Raw genomic sequence first — 16,788 nt, 5'->3', positions numbered from 1 at the left:
AAGGACTGTCTGCAGCACCTGCTCAGGATGGAACAGGTCGTGGGCCCCAATGTTGACAGCCTCACAAAGGACCTCGGAGATCTGAGCTCCCAGCGTGTGCAGGGGATGGGAATTGATTTAGGGATGATTGAGAGAAATGAAGTCCTGGTTTGGGGATACAGGCCATAAAATCCTAATAAGTACATAATTAGCTAGCTACTTTAAGCGCTAGGAAAGTGACTGAGCTTTGTTTTAAACTAGTAATACATTAATGCTTTTAATTAAGTGAGCAGTACATGAATATGGTCTTGTAAATTTAATTCACTATTTCAAATTATATTCATTTCAAATCAAGTTGTTCCAGCTGCCACTCCCAGTCCTACCTCCTCATCAAGATATCAGTTTGCATCTTGCCCAACCCTGTCACCTGCAGAGTGTATGTGTGGGTACTTGTACGGTGGCAGTTTTGCTGTTTCTGTAAGTGCTGTAACTGCATGTGTGGTTCTCAATTAGCAATAGGTCAGATCTGGCCATGGTGACTCCAATTCATTCTAACGACTGTGGCAAGGGCCGGAGCACGGGTGTAAGTGTTTGCTCCCCGGTACCCTGCTCATGGGAGAGGGAAGTGGGCGATGAGCTTCAGCAGACTCACATGCACTGTCTAAGCGGCTGCTCCACCTCACCCAGCCCCCGGCAGCAGGCAGGAAACCCACGTACCCTGCAACACCGTCAGACACCTGCATGCTGATGCCAGCCTGGTGGGTGAGGAGTGAGCGGCAGTGTTGGTTTAATTTGAATTTTTCTATTTATGAGTAGGATGGTGGTTTTAGGCATTTTTGGCATTTGCCTTTTTTTGGAAGGTCTTTGCTAAATTTCAATTGAGTCTTTAGTTTTTCTATTGATAATTAGCTTTTTAAAAATTCTGGGCAAAAATCTCTTACATGTTGGAAATATTTTTCCTTTGGTCTGTTGCTTATCTTTTTCCCCTGACACTTTGTTATGAAAAATGTCAAATGTACAGAAGAGTTGAAAGAGTTTTATACTCACTACCTAGCTTCTACCTTTAATGTGTTGCTACACTTGCATTTTATATCCATCCATTAATCCTCATTTTTTGCATCAGCATACCTATCATTTAGAGTTCATTAACTTTTTATAATTTTTTTTCTTCAAAGATAAAATTTACATACAATAAAACACATCTTTTGACCAAGGATACAGCTGTCACCCAACCCTTTATCAAGATAAAGAACATTACTGTCACCCCAGAAAGTTCTCTCCTGTTCCTTCTCAGGCAATCCCTCCCCTCCTGCCCCCAGGGGTGACCTCTATTTTGAGATTTTTTTCCATGAAATTATGTTTTACCTGGTTCTGAAGTTTATGGGATGGAATCATACAGTGCTCAGCATAGTATTTTTGAGATCCATGTTACAATCAACAATAATTTCTTCCTTTTTCTTACTGAGTAGTCTTCTGCTGTATGAACAAACCACACTTTGTCCATTGTGTTACTAAGGGATACCTGCATTCTTCCCAGTTTGAGACTATGATAAATAAAGCAGCTACAAGTATTCAAAGCATACACAGCCTTTTTTGTGAACATGTTTTTATTTTGCTGCATATTTTCTAACTGCGTGTGGTTTACTTTATGTAGAAGTTGTCATTTCAGAAGTCAGATTTGTCATTCTTACAAAGGTTTCTGTATTTTGTATCTTAAGATGCCAGACTTCACTATGCAAAAGTTTTAAATATATTTTCTTGTATTTATTCATGTAACCCTACAGTTTGGTGTTTTAAAAATCTCAATCCACTTGAAATTAATTTTTTTAGTGATACACAGTATGAATCTAATAATTTTTCCCGTAATAGCCAGTCCTGACATCTTTTCTCCACCAGCCTGAAATGGCCCTTTGACAATACACTCTCATATAGGTGGCTATTTCTCCACTCTTCCTTCTTCCATTGATCCTGTTCTTTAATCTATATTGTTTTACTCACTATAGTTGTATATGTTTTAAATTTCTTGTCCCTATTTTTCAAAATTGCCATGGCTATTCTACATTTTTCTCTTCTATATGCATCATAGAATTAGTTTAAGCTTCCCAAAAAGTTATTTGGAGTTCTCGTTTGGGATTACAATGACTATCTATCAGTTTAGGAAGAATTGTCATTTTTCCTAGATGGTTTCTGAGGTGTGTGGTGTTTTTATCCACCAAGCACATTTGGGTTTTGATGCTTTTAGTACACTTGACTTTTCTTCCTAAAAATCCTGCACATTCCTTGTTCACCCTTTCCAGGAGGAGGGATGTCCAGCACCCAGTCCCCAGCCCTTATCCCCACCAGTTCCCTTTGTGTGCCTGCCACCCACGGCCCCTGCCACCTTGGAAGCTTCCTCTCTCTGTGCTGCAGCTGAGGGCAGGCCCAGGGCCTAAAGCTCAGCCCATCCAAGCTCTTTCCCAGCATTTTGATTATAGAGCGAAAGGCCAGGAGGGCCCTTTGCAGGGCAGCATCCTTGAGGCTGCAGGAGCATGTCGGTGTCCGTGGCCGTGGTACTCGGCTGCCGGGCCAACAGCGCATGGGGCCGGGTCTCCAGGCTGCCTGCAGGATGCTGAGCCTGGCGCCCAGGCCTACAGGATGTTCTCTTTGAGCTGAATTAGCCAGACTTTGTTTCTGTTGCTGGCTGCCAAAACGCTGACTCATCCCTACCTTTCAGGACTGAATAAAATGGTTGCATGAAGTTGTCTATAAACAACAGGAGTTCAGAGGGTGGAGGTGATGGGCTGACTGTGAAAATTCCCCACTGGGTGAGACCAGAAGGGGAAATAGCAAAGCGAGAGGATGGCCTCTCATTCTGGGGGGTAACTTCTATCACTTGCTCTCCTTTTCTTAGAAACTCCATCTTTCCTGAGGCAAGCCCTAAGTACTTAGGAGAATTTATTACCAAGGATAAGATATAATATATCAGAATGTTGAAGGCCCTTGTTTCTGGGCATGTTATCAAGTGATTACACGTATTACTGAAAAGGACCCAGAAAGGCAGAATTATAGTAACCACTCGACCTCATCTCTTAAAGTAGATTTGGGAAGAATTAGCTCTTCTAATCACCCCTTATCTAGTGGCTAAACAAGATCAAACTTGGGTCACCATTCTTAAAATACACCATAAAGGTGTCATATTCCATTGCAGACATCAGAGAGCTTATGCAACCCCATGATTTTTTTTAGTAGTTTAAGTGGTCATTTTCCTTAAAAAATTAATTTAATCCAAGTATTTATTGAGGTCCTACCATATGCCAGGCACAGATGAGAACATAAAAATGCTTAGAAGTAGGACATGCTAGGGAGGCTCTGTTCTTCCAGATCTCGCAGCCAGGAAGCAGAAAGACCGCAGCACAATTCTCTGGTGGAATTCCCAGGGAGGAGGCTGTTTCAGGAGCGTGGAGAAGGGAGAAGGATGGGCCTACAGCTCCACGGGGTGTCTCACCCACCCCCCACCTGGTCTCCCTATAACTGCACCTGTGATGACAGCTAACCATTGGGTACTTGCTATGTGTGAAGCACTGTTCAAAGCATCTCATAACCAGTGTTCACCTCAGAACAAAGAACCCTTTGAAGTAACTGCCATCATTACCCCAAGTGTCCAGATAGGTAAACCAAGTCACAGAGCACCTAAGCCACTTGCCCAAGAGCATGGCAGAGCCTGGGCATGGAGCCAGGCCGTGCCCCACCGCCAGAGTGTGTACGTCTGACCACATCCCTGTCACCTCTCAGGGCCCAGCGGAGCAGGAGCGGGAGGCTGGGACTAGCCAGCGTCTGCCCTGAGTGGGATTGTGCAGCAGCCTAGCCTCAGAACAGTCCCAGGTGCTCTGGGGATTGTGACTCTGTGACCTGGTCCAAATCCGCCTTGAGGGATTACATCCATTGGCCCAGGTCTCACTCCAGCAAACAGGGCATTTCAACTTCACCAGTGGCTCACTGCATTGTGGGCACCCTGGTCCTGCACTTCCTGCGCATTCTTTTGACCTGGCCTCAAGGCCTATTGTGCGCATGCCACTGTCCCAAGAGTCCTGGGTCTTGCCTGAGCCTGCTAACTGCCGCCCAGTCCCCTCACAGGTGTGGCTTCTGTCTAGGGGAGGGAGAAGGAGCAGCCTCCCAGGCATGAGTTCATGTTTAGGGTCATTTTAATGGGGACATCCCTGTGCCAAGGTGTTGGAGCAAAGGGGTCAGAAGTCCCCATGGGAGGGGCCTCCCCAGCCAGGAGCCTAGAGTGACATAAGGTAGGGAGGGCCTGGTATCTATCGGGAGCAGAGCCTTCCTACCCCCATTCCTTGGAATCTTTTCTCCCCAGACCTGGAGCAGGGAATTGTTTTGAACCCAGAGCCTCCCAGCCCTCAGCGTCTTCCCACACGTGTCCCCAGGCAGCCCTGCACTGCCGCTGAGTCCAGATCCCCAATGGGCAAAATGTTCCTTTTGCTTGTCTCAGCCTGGCACACACTTTCCCCGGGATGCCAGTGGAAGGCAGGATTTGGGATTCCGGTCATCAAGTCCTCCATGTGCCCCACTCTGCTCTGAAAGCTGTAGGGCAGCAGATAGGACTGGACTTCCCGGGGGCTCAAACTGGCTGGCACCCAGTAGTGCTGTGCTTTTGGAGAGCTGGGCCTGCCCCAGTAGTCTTCTTTTCTCTTTTAGAACGCTTATCAAGGTGCACGTACACACAGTGAAGCATACAGTGACACATACAGCTTGCTTGATGGACTTTGCACATGTCTATAGACAGGAATCCTCTCCACAGTGAAGATGCAGCGCCTTTGCAAATTCAAGAGAGAGTAGCTCGGTCCTGCCTGCCTGAGACCCAGGCTCACCCGACCTTCTGGCTGGCTCCTGCGCTGTGGCCTGAGCGGCAGGGAATGGTGCCCCCAGCTCAGCACAGGCAGGTCCTCCAAGGGCGCTCAGGGGCCTCCAGACCCTTCCAACAGGAAAGACAGCCATCTCCATTCTTGAGCAGGTTTCAGGCAGTCTGGCTTGGTCAGAAACTTTTCCAACCATGACCTTTGGGTCAATATGTGTCACTTATTTCTGCCAAGAAGCCTGACACCAGAAGCCCTGGATGTAAAAGATCTGGCATATTTTCTTAAAAAGCAAATCAATCCTATTACCTTGAATTCTGTAACCTTGAAGAGGGAGAGCAGTGAGCAAAATCCTCCTTGGGCATTGGACAACATTTTGAAAGTCTTCCTGGGTAAAAAAAAAAAAATGGTTTTACTTCTTCAATCAGCTCCTATGAAATCTCTATCTTCTTTAAGTGCAGATGAAAGGATTCTGTTGTCTCCGACCAGAATAGTCTGAAAAGACCTGCTTCCAATCACTGGTTCACTCACTCAACAAATGTCCATTGAGCATCTATTTCGTACCAGTCAAGATTTATTCCAAGTGCTCAGGACTCTGCAAGAACGTGGCAGCTGCTCTCTGAGGGATGAGGGGCTTAGGATAACTCACAGGTGAGCAGCTGACCATGACAGTGGAAGATTCGAGACAGAGGAGGCAGAGTGTGGCGCAGTGGGTTTGGTGGTGGGGTCAGAGCAAGAAGGGCCTCTGGTCTGAGACCCCAGCATGATCAAGAGGCAGCCAGGGAAGAGGGGTCCAGACGGTGACTAGAGATAACCAGGCCCAGCGGGGAGGCTGCTGCAGGGACAAGCAGAAGCAGGGAGGGAGGCAGCGATGGATGGGGAGGGCCTGAGGAGCAGGCCAGGCACAGGCCTGGTGCGTGCCCCAGAGACCCTCGCTCTACATTCCCGGGACAGTGGAGGGCTCTCGTCACAGAAGTCATAGGAGTAACATCATCTGACAGAGAGTGTTTTGGACTGGTCCCTCTGAAGTCCAGATTAAAGGAGTCCCCGGGAATATGAAAACTGAATGCAGTGTACCTCCTGGGATTCTCTGTCACCGTAAAGGACAAGGTTGGGACAAGTGGTCAAATCTGAATGAACCGTGGAGCTGCGATTATAGTATTGCATCAATGTCAATTTCCTGATGTTGATCTCTGTGGTTGTGTAAGTTTTAGGAGATACACACTTAAGTATTTAGGGGTGAGGGGCACTGTGTCTGCAGTTTACTCTGAAAAGTTCAGAGAAAAATATGCTGTGCTTACATGTGGGTGGTATCCCGGGGGTGTGCACAGTGGTAGGGAGGGAGAAGATTAGAGCAGCACATGTGGCGACACGGTGACATTCGGGGGCTCTGGGTACAGGCTACGAGAACATTGTCTATACTGTTCTGCAGCCTTGCAGAACAGCCTTGCAGTCCGAAATCATGTCAAAACTAAAAAGTTAAAAAATGGAGATGCCTCTGGCTGTGCGTGAGTTGCAGTAGGGAGCGGAAGTGTTGGCACAGGAGATGAGAGGCTGGGGTGCGGGCCGAAGGGAGACAGGCTTTGGGGGAAGAGAAGACAGGACTTCCCAACATGGATGGTGAGAGAACAGAAAGAACGAGGATTCTCATGGAGGATTTTCCCGGGAGCAGGAGCAATGGCATGGGGTGGCATTTCCTGAGAGGAGAAACAAGCAGTGGGAAGAGGGATGGGTGGGGGAGGGCTGGAGCCAAGGGGAACAAACGGAGAGTCACCAACCCCAGTCAGGGTTTATCTAGAAACAAGGTGCTATCCATTTATTTTAAAGGAAAAATATTGGGTTTTTGGAAAGAAATTCTAGCAAGGTCCACTGTAAACCATTGGCTGCTTAAGAAAGCCTGCAGCATAAATATTTAGGCATTTGCTTTAATGAAATGCTCGGCTATAAAACACAGCCCGAGGAAGCAGGGCCCTGAACTGTGAGAGGTGAGTGATGGTCCCATAGCCCGTGTGGAGCAGCTATTGACCCGGACAGACAGGCGCAGGAGGAGGGGTCCTCAGTCCTGGAGGGCCTTGGACTCCCCCAAGGGGCTTTTACAGATCACCTCCATCCGAGGCCCACCTCTCTGAATGTCTGCTGGGCTCCAGTGTAGTATTTTTTTCAAGCTCCCCGAGTGACTTCTGTGTGTGGCTGGGCTTGGGAGCTGCTGAATCCCGGCTTGCTCAGAACGCCCCTAGATGACTCCAGAGACGGCAGGGCCAGCAGCGGCAGCAGCGGTGGATCGAGCAATTGTCCCCGGGGAGAATGCTCTAAAGGACAACCCTCAACGAGGTGCTTTCTGTTTGTTTAAATTTCTGTTGCTGTTGCAAAATGTTCGATTCTCGTTTCTGTTTCCCTCGCCAGTTTGCCCTGGCACAGGCATCCGAGCCTCCTGCCAAATCCAGGGTGAGCGGAGGACAGAGTGAGCTCCTGGGCCCAGGGCCAAGGCCACGGCGGGGTGTAGGTGAGCGGCCCCTGACCGGTGCCTGGGGAGAGCCCAGTCAATGAGTCAGGCGGGTCAGAGCCCACTGTTGACAAACACAGAGGGCTCCGAGAGGTCAGAGACAGGAGGAGGAGCCGCTGGCTAGACCCTGGGGGGTAGAGGTGGAGCAGAATGTGGAACAGGTAATGAATGCACCTCCATAGCTCAGGTGAGTGTGGGTGTGGGGGGCCTTTCTTGATCATGGGGAAACTATCAGCCTCCCCTGGAAAACAAGGACAGGAGGCCACACAAAGGGCTCTGAGAGTCCTTAGGAGGGAAAATGCTATGTGTTTTGGGGAACAGATCACAACAGATCACCTGCATTGCCCCCAGTTGGAAACAAAACTCCTCAAGGTGAACTTCAACTTCTAATTGCTCCATGCTATACAACGATGCTGTGTCAGCCCACCCAGAAACTGCTTCTGTGGGAGCCTCCAGAGGCACAGCTTGGCTCCCCCAAGCCCCTCTTACAGCCAGACTCCCGGCCTACCCACCAGCCAGGGGGCTCAGGCCAGTGGCTGCTCCCAGGTAACTGCCAGCCTGACTTGGGCTCCCAGTCGCCAAGCTCTGGGCCCGCCTTCTGATGGCTTGTAGGTAAGTGTCTCGTCCCTGCCAGCAGATCTCAATAATTATATTTGAAATTATGTCTCCCTGTCTGCTGGGCTGCTGGGGTCAGCCAGTGTCCCTCTGACCCAGCAGGACCTGGCAGTGCCTGGCACCGAGTAGGCACTCAACACATGATTCCTGGATGGGTGCGTGGTAACTAAATGTCTGATTAGGAGTCCTGGATGGTAAATCATCTTTCATGAAAGCCCAATCTGTTCTTGGCTCCTTGACATTTTTTGCCACTTTAAAGAGAGAAGTGAGAACACTGAGCCTATTCAAGCGACAACCCTCTTTTAAGGAGCAGGTCTGGCCTTTGGCCAAATGGCTCCTTCTTAGGGCCACACTTTTGCTTCATGGTAGCTCCTCCTCCTTCCACTTCCCACCTGCTCGAGCCCCAGCATGACTGTGCCTCCCTGGAACGCCTTCCTTTGTCAAAGCTGCTGCCCAGAGCCATGGCACTGCCAGGATCCTGGTCACTAAATTCCCCAAGAGGAGAAAGGACTGGGACTGCCCTGGTGAACGTAGCCTCACTGGCAACACTGGGCAGCACGTACATTTTGGACAATTAAGTTGCTTCTAAACTTGGTGACTAGTATAAAACAGATGTCTTCATTAGTCATAAGAAAATGACACTTGGGGGAAATAAATCCCAATACTATGAGCTGTTTCCTGGAGCCCCCCAAGCTTGCTCCTGCCTAATGCCGTGGCTGCCTGTTCTTTTTCAGGTGCTCTTCCCCCGATATCCACAGGGCTGGCCTCTTCAGCAGCTTCAGGGCTCTGCTCAAATGTCACCATCCCAGTGGTGCCTTCCCTGACCACCCATTCAACCCTACCTTTAGTTTTATTCTCTAGGCGGTAGGCTCTGTGCACACCCTGGGAGCCCCAGCTCTAGTGTGTGCTGGACCTTGGGCTGCAGGACAGTAGGGAAGGGCTCAGGTCCTTATGGCTAGGGTCTGGTGACTGGCAAGGCCTGGACATGTACTCCATGAGAACAAGGCTCCGAGCCCTGTCACCTGTGTACCAGCTTCAGCACATAGTAGGTGCTGAAGGAACATCTGTGGGATTACATAACTCTTGCTTTAGGGACAGAGTGTGGCCCCCCTAGCACCCTGGACAATTTAAAAATACTGAGTTGGGTGGGAATGAGAAGGCTCCCCTTCTCCCTTCAGACCCTGACATCCTCCCTTCGTGGGCGTTGATCACAAGTGGCCTTTCACAGGGCACCAATGGGGCACCAGGCAGACGTTTCTCAGAACTTCCTTCCAGAGGAGATAGCCTTAATGGCCTCACCCACCAGAAGGCCAGGGCAGCCTGGGACACTGTGCCCCTTATCTGATGGCACCTGGGAAGAGGCCTCTGGGAGCTTTTTCTCAGAGCAGCAAAAGCAACAGGCTCTTGCTGTCCTTTCGATCACAGCCCTGTTGCCTCTGTCTGGGTCCATCCCCCAGGACTGCCCTGCCCCGGGGGGCTGTGGAAGTTCACACAGACAGACAGCCTGAGGTGTGAGGGAGTACATTCGCGCCCATGACCGAAACCCCGTGTGTGGCCGGCGTGGCCGATTACTCATGGGTCGTGAAGAAAGGAGGGCGGGACCCAGAAGTCAAGTCTAACACCACGGTGTCCTCAGCAACGGGAAAGGAGCCCTGCGTGGATTAACCAAACACTCTCCCCGCCTGCAAACCCCCTTCTCTTAAAGCACAGGCAGATGTAAAATCCAAGGACTTTGGCCTCCGCGAGCTGTGTATATCAACTTGGGTAAATAATACCACACTGACTTAACAATAATCCATAAAGCAGGAAAAAAAACACTTTCATTGTTATAAAACCAGACGAAGATTACATTTTTTCCACTGAAATTACTTCTCAGGGTCCATAAATAGGCCTTGTGATAAAGGGTGGGGGAGGGGAACAACAACACTCTTAAGATAAAGTACAACCCTTTTTAAAATTATTTATGGGCTTTTTTTTTTTTGTCTGATTCTGAACCCTTTGAAGTACTGAAGAACTTATATAAAGTAAGTTAAATGTTTATTTCCAAGAAACAGCAAATAAAACTCCGGTGTCAGCAAGACAGAATTATTTACCCGTGCTCCCAAAGGCCAAGAACCTTCTTTGTCATGTTTTCTGTGACCAAGAGTTGTTCTCCTTAAGCCTGCCGTGATCTTCAGTTGAAAAACACCCAGGGCAGCAGCAAGCCTTGTCCGGTGACAGTGGCCTGAATGTGTGGTCCCCATTTCTCATGACTCAGAAAGGGGGGACAGGGCTGTCACTGCTCAGCACAGAGTCAGCCACTCAGGGATTTAGCATTTGAAACTCAGAGATGTTGACCTGAGTTGATTAATGGAACAGCATGGAGCCACCGACTCTTCCTATTCTGGCTGTCTTCCCCGGCCCGGCCACTCTCTGTGAGTTGAGTTCTGCAAACTGAGTCCAGCTGTCTGATGGTACTGAGCTCCAAAGCGGCCGGCCTCCCTCCCTGCACTGCTGCGCCCAACTTCCTCAGCACCCGTGGGGCACAGGGCCCGGGCGGAGCCATGGCCAGCAGAGGGGGAGAAGCCTCCTCCATCTCGTGGGCCTCGCAAGACCGCCATGCACGGGCGGTCCCTCGCTCTGATGCTATCATGTCTGACGTTGGTGGCCACTCTGGGCATGCGGCCCTCTCACATTTCATACATCTATGTATATCTGTGTCATCTGTGTGTCTCTGATCATTGGCAGCAGTGTCTGTTATTGAATCCCAACTGTGCTGAGCAAGGGATACTCCATAGGAAAATAAAAGCTGAGAGCACGAGGCAACTTTAGGCAGGTGAAGGTATCTGTGCTGCCAGCATGAGGGAGGTTGGGAAGGACACCCCAGTAATTACTGGTCACCTTCCTTGCACCTGCGGTTTTCATGCAGCCCATCTTTAGTGCCCACATGGGCCTCCGAAGGTGAGGACTGTCGAGGCCCAGACACATGAGGGCTGTGCTAGTTTCCTAGGGCTGCCATGTAAATGGCCACAAAGTTGGTGGCTTGAAACAATGAAAATGTATTCGTTTCCAGTTCTAGAGACCACAAATCCAAAATTAAGGTGTTGACAGGGCCAAGCTCCCTCCAAAGGCTCTAGGAGAGAATCCTCCTCTGCCTCTTCCAGCTCTGGCAGCTCTAGGAGCTCCTTGGCTTGTGGCTGTACAACTCCAATCTCTGCCTTCATCTTCACACGGCCTCCCCCTGTGTGTGTGTGTCTTCTTGTGTCTCTGTGTCCTCTTCTGTTTCTTAGAAGAACGCTTGTTATTAAATTTAAGCCCACTCAGATAACCCAAGATGAGCTCACCTTGATATTCTTAACCCAAGTAAGGTCACATTTATAGGTTCAGGGTGTTGGAAGTGGATCCATCTTTTGGGGGACACAGTGCAATTTACTGCAAGGGGTGACATTTGACACTTACTGGCACTGTTTTAGGTGCGTTGCCTGAATTATCTCCTTTAGTCTTCAAAGCAACTTCAAGAGGCAGGTACAAATTATCGCCCCCATTTTCACAAGTGAAGACACTGAAGTGCAGAGAGGAGTAATAAGCCTCCAGTGTCACACATCAGAAAGTGGCAGAGCCTGCTGGGGACCTGGGTGCCTGGCCTCACGCCCAGAGCCAGCCCAAAGTAGCATCATGGGTTGCACTTCCCTCCAATCAGAGTTTTCGCTGCTTCTTCTTTATGTCGTCATCACCCTCAGAGGGACCCACATCAGATCAGAGGGCCCCTGCAGCACCATGCCCCGCTCTCTGGAAGCCTCTCCCACCAGGGCTCCTCGGGTGCCCCATCCCTGCGGCCACACCTGGACCATCTCATCATGAAATATGGATTCCAAACACTCCCCTCATCTCCCCAGCCCTGGTTGAGTGGCCCCACTCCCATCGCCAGGTTTCTTGGCTTCATTGAGAATTTCAGCGCAGTGGCTCCCCCCTCCCTTGCAGGCCTCCCTCTGGGCCCTTCTTCCCTTCTTGTCCAGACTCTGCTCAGTGGTTCCTCATAATTGCTCTGGTGTGAATTCCCTCAGCAACTGCCTTTCTCGCCTTTGTCACAGCCCCTGGCAAAAACCCAGCTTTGAATGAAACCTCCTGTCTGCCTTCTCCAAGCCTGCCCCAGAGCTGTCGCCTGTTCTTGGAGATAACCTCGCAATAGGACTGCTGCTCTTGCTCTAAATTTGTGATCCCAGTCCACCCGCTGGCCCTCAAGACTGCCAGGCCCTGCCATTGTTCTCTCCAGTAGTCCACTGCCCACTCCCAAGTGACCATTTCACTTATTCTCTTTGCCTGCTCCCCTCTTCTTCCACCCTGCTCTCACCTCTACTTCCACGTGGTCCCACTACTTAGCTCAGCTCCCCACCTTACCCACACTGGACTCACAGACCCACCAAGCTGCACCCCTCTTCTGTGTCTCCTGAGTGGATGGAGAACCCCCCCCCCACATCTGTGCTCTGACCCAGCCCCTCCGGCCCCTGGGAAACTGTGCTCCCTCTTGCCTCTCTGTGGCTTCCACACCAGCCTCTCCTCTCTAGGCAAGTCAACCAGCACCCAGGCATGCTCCTCGAGTCCTCCCGCCTCCAGCCCCTCCCCCTCTGAGGGTGGCTACTTCCCAATCCCTCTCCTCTCTTTTAGAGTCAGATTCTCAAAAGAACCTGATTTATTCACATAGGCTCTGTCTTGTCCCTCCCATGCACTCCCGGCCCCACAGTAGCCCGGCTCTGCTCCCCAGCGCTGGCCCACCTGCTCAGTCTAGGTGACAATGACCCCATCCGGCCAGGCCCAGCCCTGCTCTTGGACTCCATCTTAGTCCTTTGACACAGTTGACTCCTCTTCCTTCTGGAAACACTGTCCTCTCTCAGTTCCTGTTGCAGAACACTCTCTTGACTTTCCTCACACCCTACTGGCTGGTCCTCCTCTGTTGGTCCTCTTCCTTCTCCCAATTCCTGAAGGGGGGGTTCTTCCCTGGGCCCTCTTGCTTCACTTCACAGGCGATTCCATGCAGTCCCATGAAATGCCATACCCCAGCCTGGACTTCTCCTTTGAGCTTCTTTCTGATGTGCAGATACTATTGCCTGCTGACATCTCCACTCAGACATCTCAGATCTCCCCAAATGAGCTCATTCAGAGCAGAGGCTCCACACCCCAGCCTTTGCCACCCCAGCAAATGGCATGGCACCCCACCCTAGGCGACTCGAGCCTCTCTTCTTGAGGGGTCCTCTTCTCCTTTTATCTAATCCTTTAGCATGTCTTATTGATTTGCCCTCTATCATACATCTTGACTCGCTCTCTTGAAATAGCCTGGAAGGCTCAGCTCTGCTCTCCATCCAGCTCGGGAGAATCTCCGAGACGCCACTCCTCCTTCAGTTCCTCCCTTTCCCTCCCCACGCTCTTGCCCACTTGGAGGTCTCGTGCTTGCCGTTCTTCATGCCTGGAACGTTCTCCCCTGTTCTTCCTATGACAGCCACCTTTTCTCATCGTACATGTAAGTGTTAAACAGTGTCCATTCAAAGAGCCATCATTAACCAACCTCACGTACAGCAGGTCCCTCTGGCGTTCCCTATCTCAGCCCCTGCCTGTTTTCCTCATTTCCAACATCACAACTTAAAACTGTTTTCTTGTGTGTTTTGCTTTGTTGTTGTTGTTGACTCTCACCCTCACTTGAGCGTAGAGAGCCAAGGTCTTCAAGGTGAATGCATCTTTACAATATGGCACAGTGACTGGCACGCTGCAGATGTTGAATTGGATGGTTGAAGAAAGGAAACCATGATTTAAACCACATCTGTCTGACTTCAGAGCCTAATTGTCTTCCCACACCCCATGAGCCTTCCTTCGGCAGACAGAATGCCGGAGGTGTCCAGGGTGGGAGAGGGCCCCCTGGGTGAGAGGGTCAGAAACGGACTCTTGAGGAAGGACGAGGGGATCAAGCTGTCCCCTGTGCTCTGCCTTCTGGTCCCACCAGGGTCTGTGCCACTCTGCCCTACTCATGATAAAATGACATCGAGTCTGGGTTGAACTTCCATCCCACTTGGATCTAGCCTCGGGAAGAAAGAAATCGGACCAGCTCTTCTAAGACCACAGCCAGCACCTTCTCAGGCATTCACAGATGTTTTCAGACACCTGCGCCCTCCACTCATTCCCCACCCCAGCTGCCTCCGTTCCTGACCACCCTCCAAATCCTGCCAGCCGCAAGGCCCAGCCCAGTCCTCCAGGAACTCTTGCTCAGCCTGCTGGGGGACCTTCTCCCCTCAAGTGAGTCCCGACCACCTGGTGTCTCGGGACTTTGCTTTCCTCCCCAGCGTCTTAGTGTGCCACGCTGCAGGAACCACCCGGCGCAGCTCCCGGCGCTGAGTGGACGGCAGGAGCAGGAAAGGGGCAAAGGCTCACACTTCACGTCCTCCTCTGCCCCCCATCGTCCTCATTCAAGGACACAGGCTGCTGGAGCCTCTACCGTCTGGAGTGTTCCAGGCACCCTGGCAGGAAGGAGGGGATGCGGCGAATTGTGCATCAGCTCTTAAAAGCATCCCTCCAGAGTGCTTCATGCCTCCTCTGCCTACGTTTTACAGGGCAAAGCCATCACATGGCCCTGCCCAACCCGGGAGGTGAGGAGAGGTGGCGAGAAGTCAGTACAATCCCATCAGCTGCTCAGAAGCAGAAGACATGGGAAACATCGGGGAACAGCCCTCACCCTCGTGGCTACCACGATTTGAAAGTTGCTTAAGGTCAGAGGCTGCGTCTCATCTTAGGCTTTTTCTTCCCTGCAGTGCCTGTCCTATAGCTAGGCAAAGATGCCACACAAGCAAGTATCCCACCTCCAGGCCTAGCGAAGACTTCCTCTTTACCCTGAGAGGGCTTCTGATGCGAGGGGTAGTTGAGAATTCTTTAGAATTTTGGCCAAAGCTATCAAAACTCTGGCAGAATTGGATAAAATGTATGGGAGCTGACCCCTCCTTGATCTATGCTTTTTAGCCACCAACCTCATTTCTTTTCCTATTAGTGTCCACCCCCCTCCATCCACCTCCACCCGGGCCCCCCAGCGAGGTCTCCCCAGCACCTGGGCCGTTCCACCTGTGCCACGACAAGTGTGCAGGTGAGACGGTCTCCGGCCTCACCCCGAGAGTGCAACACAGCTCCTCTCCGCGGCGCCGACGTGTTCATGCTGAGCACCTCTCCCAGGCCAGGCACGGAGACAAACGCGCCACCACATCGCTGATTAATTCTGTCACAAGCGGGCGGGTGGAGGCTGCCAGCCATCCTTAAGCCGGTTTTAGAGAAGAGGACACCAAGGGTCAGAGAGGCTTCCATGCGGGCTCGAGGTGCCCAGCGGGTGGGCAGTGTCTCTGGGCCCTCCCAGAGCTGTCCCAGTCCCCAACCCCACCTCGTGACTGGGCGCGCGGCCGAAGGGCTGAGTGGGTGCTGAAGGTCAGCCTGGACGCACGCCGCCAGCTCCGCGGGACGCGGCGTTCCGTGTGGGGGCTGAAGTGCACAGATAATGGTGGAATTTACCTCTCAAGACAGCGGGACTAAGTGTGACTTTTGTTTGATAAGCTTGGGTTTTATGTCTCTAGGAGCAAACAAACCGACCATAAAGTGGCAGTGTGTTGGAACGAGTGCCAGCTGAGCGGGCGCCAGAGGGAGCGGCTCTGGGCTCTGGAGAGAGAGAGAGAGGGAGAGAGAGAGAGAGAGACACAGAGAGAGAGAGAGACAGAGAGAGAGAGAGACAGAGAGAGAGACAGAGACAGACAGAGACAGAGACAGAGAGAGAGACAGAGAGAGAGACAGAGAGAGAGAGACAGAGAGAGAGACAGAGAGAGAGAAGGACAGAGAGACAGAGACAGAGAGAGAGACAGAGAGAGAGAGACAGAGAGAGAGAGACAGAGAGAGAGACAGAGAGAGACAGAGAGAGAGACAGAGAGAGACAGAGAGAGAGACAGAAAGAGACAGAGAGAGACAGAGAGACAGAGAGGAGGGGCACGACGGGCCGCGCCCACGGAGCTTCCCTCTCCTCCTCTAAAAGGTGAGTCAGATGCTGTGGTGACCACCCCAGGCACCTCCATGTAGAAGGCTTATTAATGACAAAAATACTAACAGTAATAATAGCTAAATTATAGTTACAACGTGTGCCAGACAAGATGCTAAGAACTTTATATGTATTATCTTTTTGAATTATCCCATTTCATATATGAGGAAAGTGAGGCTTAGGCAAGTTTAAAATGTGCCTGAGCCCACACAGTCTGGGGGGTAAAGAGCCAGGCTAGAAACTCGGCAAAACTCCCCAGGCCGCACTCCCGGCCACCAAGCTCTACTGTGGAGTGTTGACGATGGTGGTGGCAGCGATACAGATGATGATGATGATGATGTTGACGTTGATGACCACAAACTCCTTGCTAACTAGTCACTCCATTCCTCCATTCTTAGCCTCTTCCAGAAGTCCCAGCCTCCCCTGGCTGCTAAGCCAGAGAGGAAAAGTGGGTTTACTTGTAGGGCAGAGGAAGCAGGTGAGCATGAGACATCTGTCACCTGTTCAGTCCCATCTCCTCCTCAGAGAGCACTGTGCAGCCCCAGCCTGGGAGGCCACCTGGACAGCCTGAATGGAGGAAGACACCTCTGGGGACTTGGATGAGGTAGACTGCTGGGCACAACTCTTCCTGCCCTCAGGCCCCCTCCCAGCCCTGGGCTCTGGCCAATCTTCTCCCTGCCTCCTCCCGCCAAGCCTGCTTCCTCTGGCTTCATCTCGTCTGCCCAGCCTGGAATGCGCGTCTTGACCTTCCTACTGGCTTGAATCCTACTCATCTGTATGGCCCACTTTAAGGACATGTGGTCTGTTGGTTCATT

Source organism: Microcebus murinus, chromosome 3 (genome assembly GCF_040939455.1).
Source record: "Microcebus murinus isolate Inina chromosome 3, M.murinus_Inina_mat1.0, whole genome shotgun sequence".
Taxonomy (NCBI): domain Eukaryota; kingdom Metazoa; phylum Chordata; class Mammalia; order Primates; family Cheirogaleidae; genus Microcebus; species Microcebus murinus.
Note: the sequence above shows the minus strand (reverse complement) of the source record.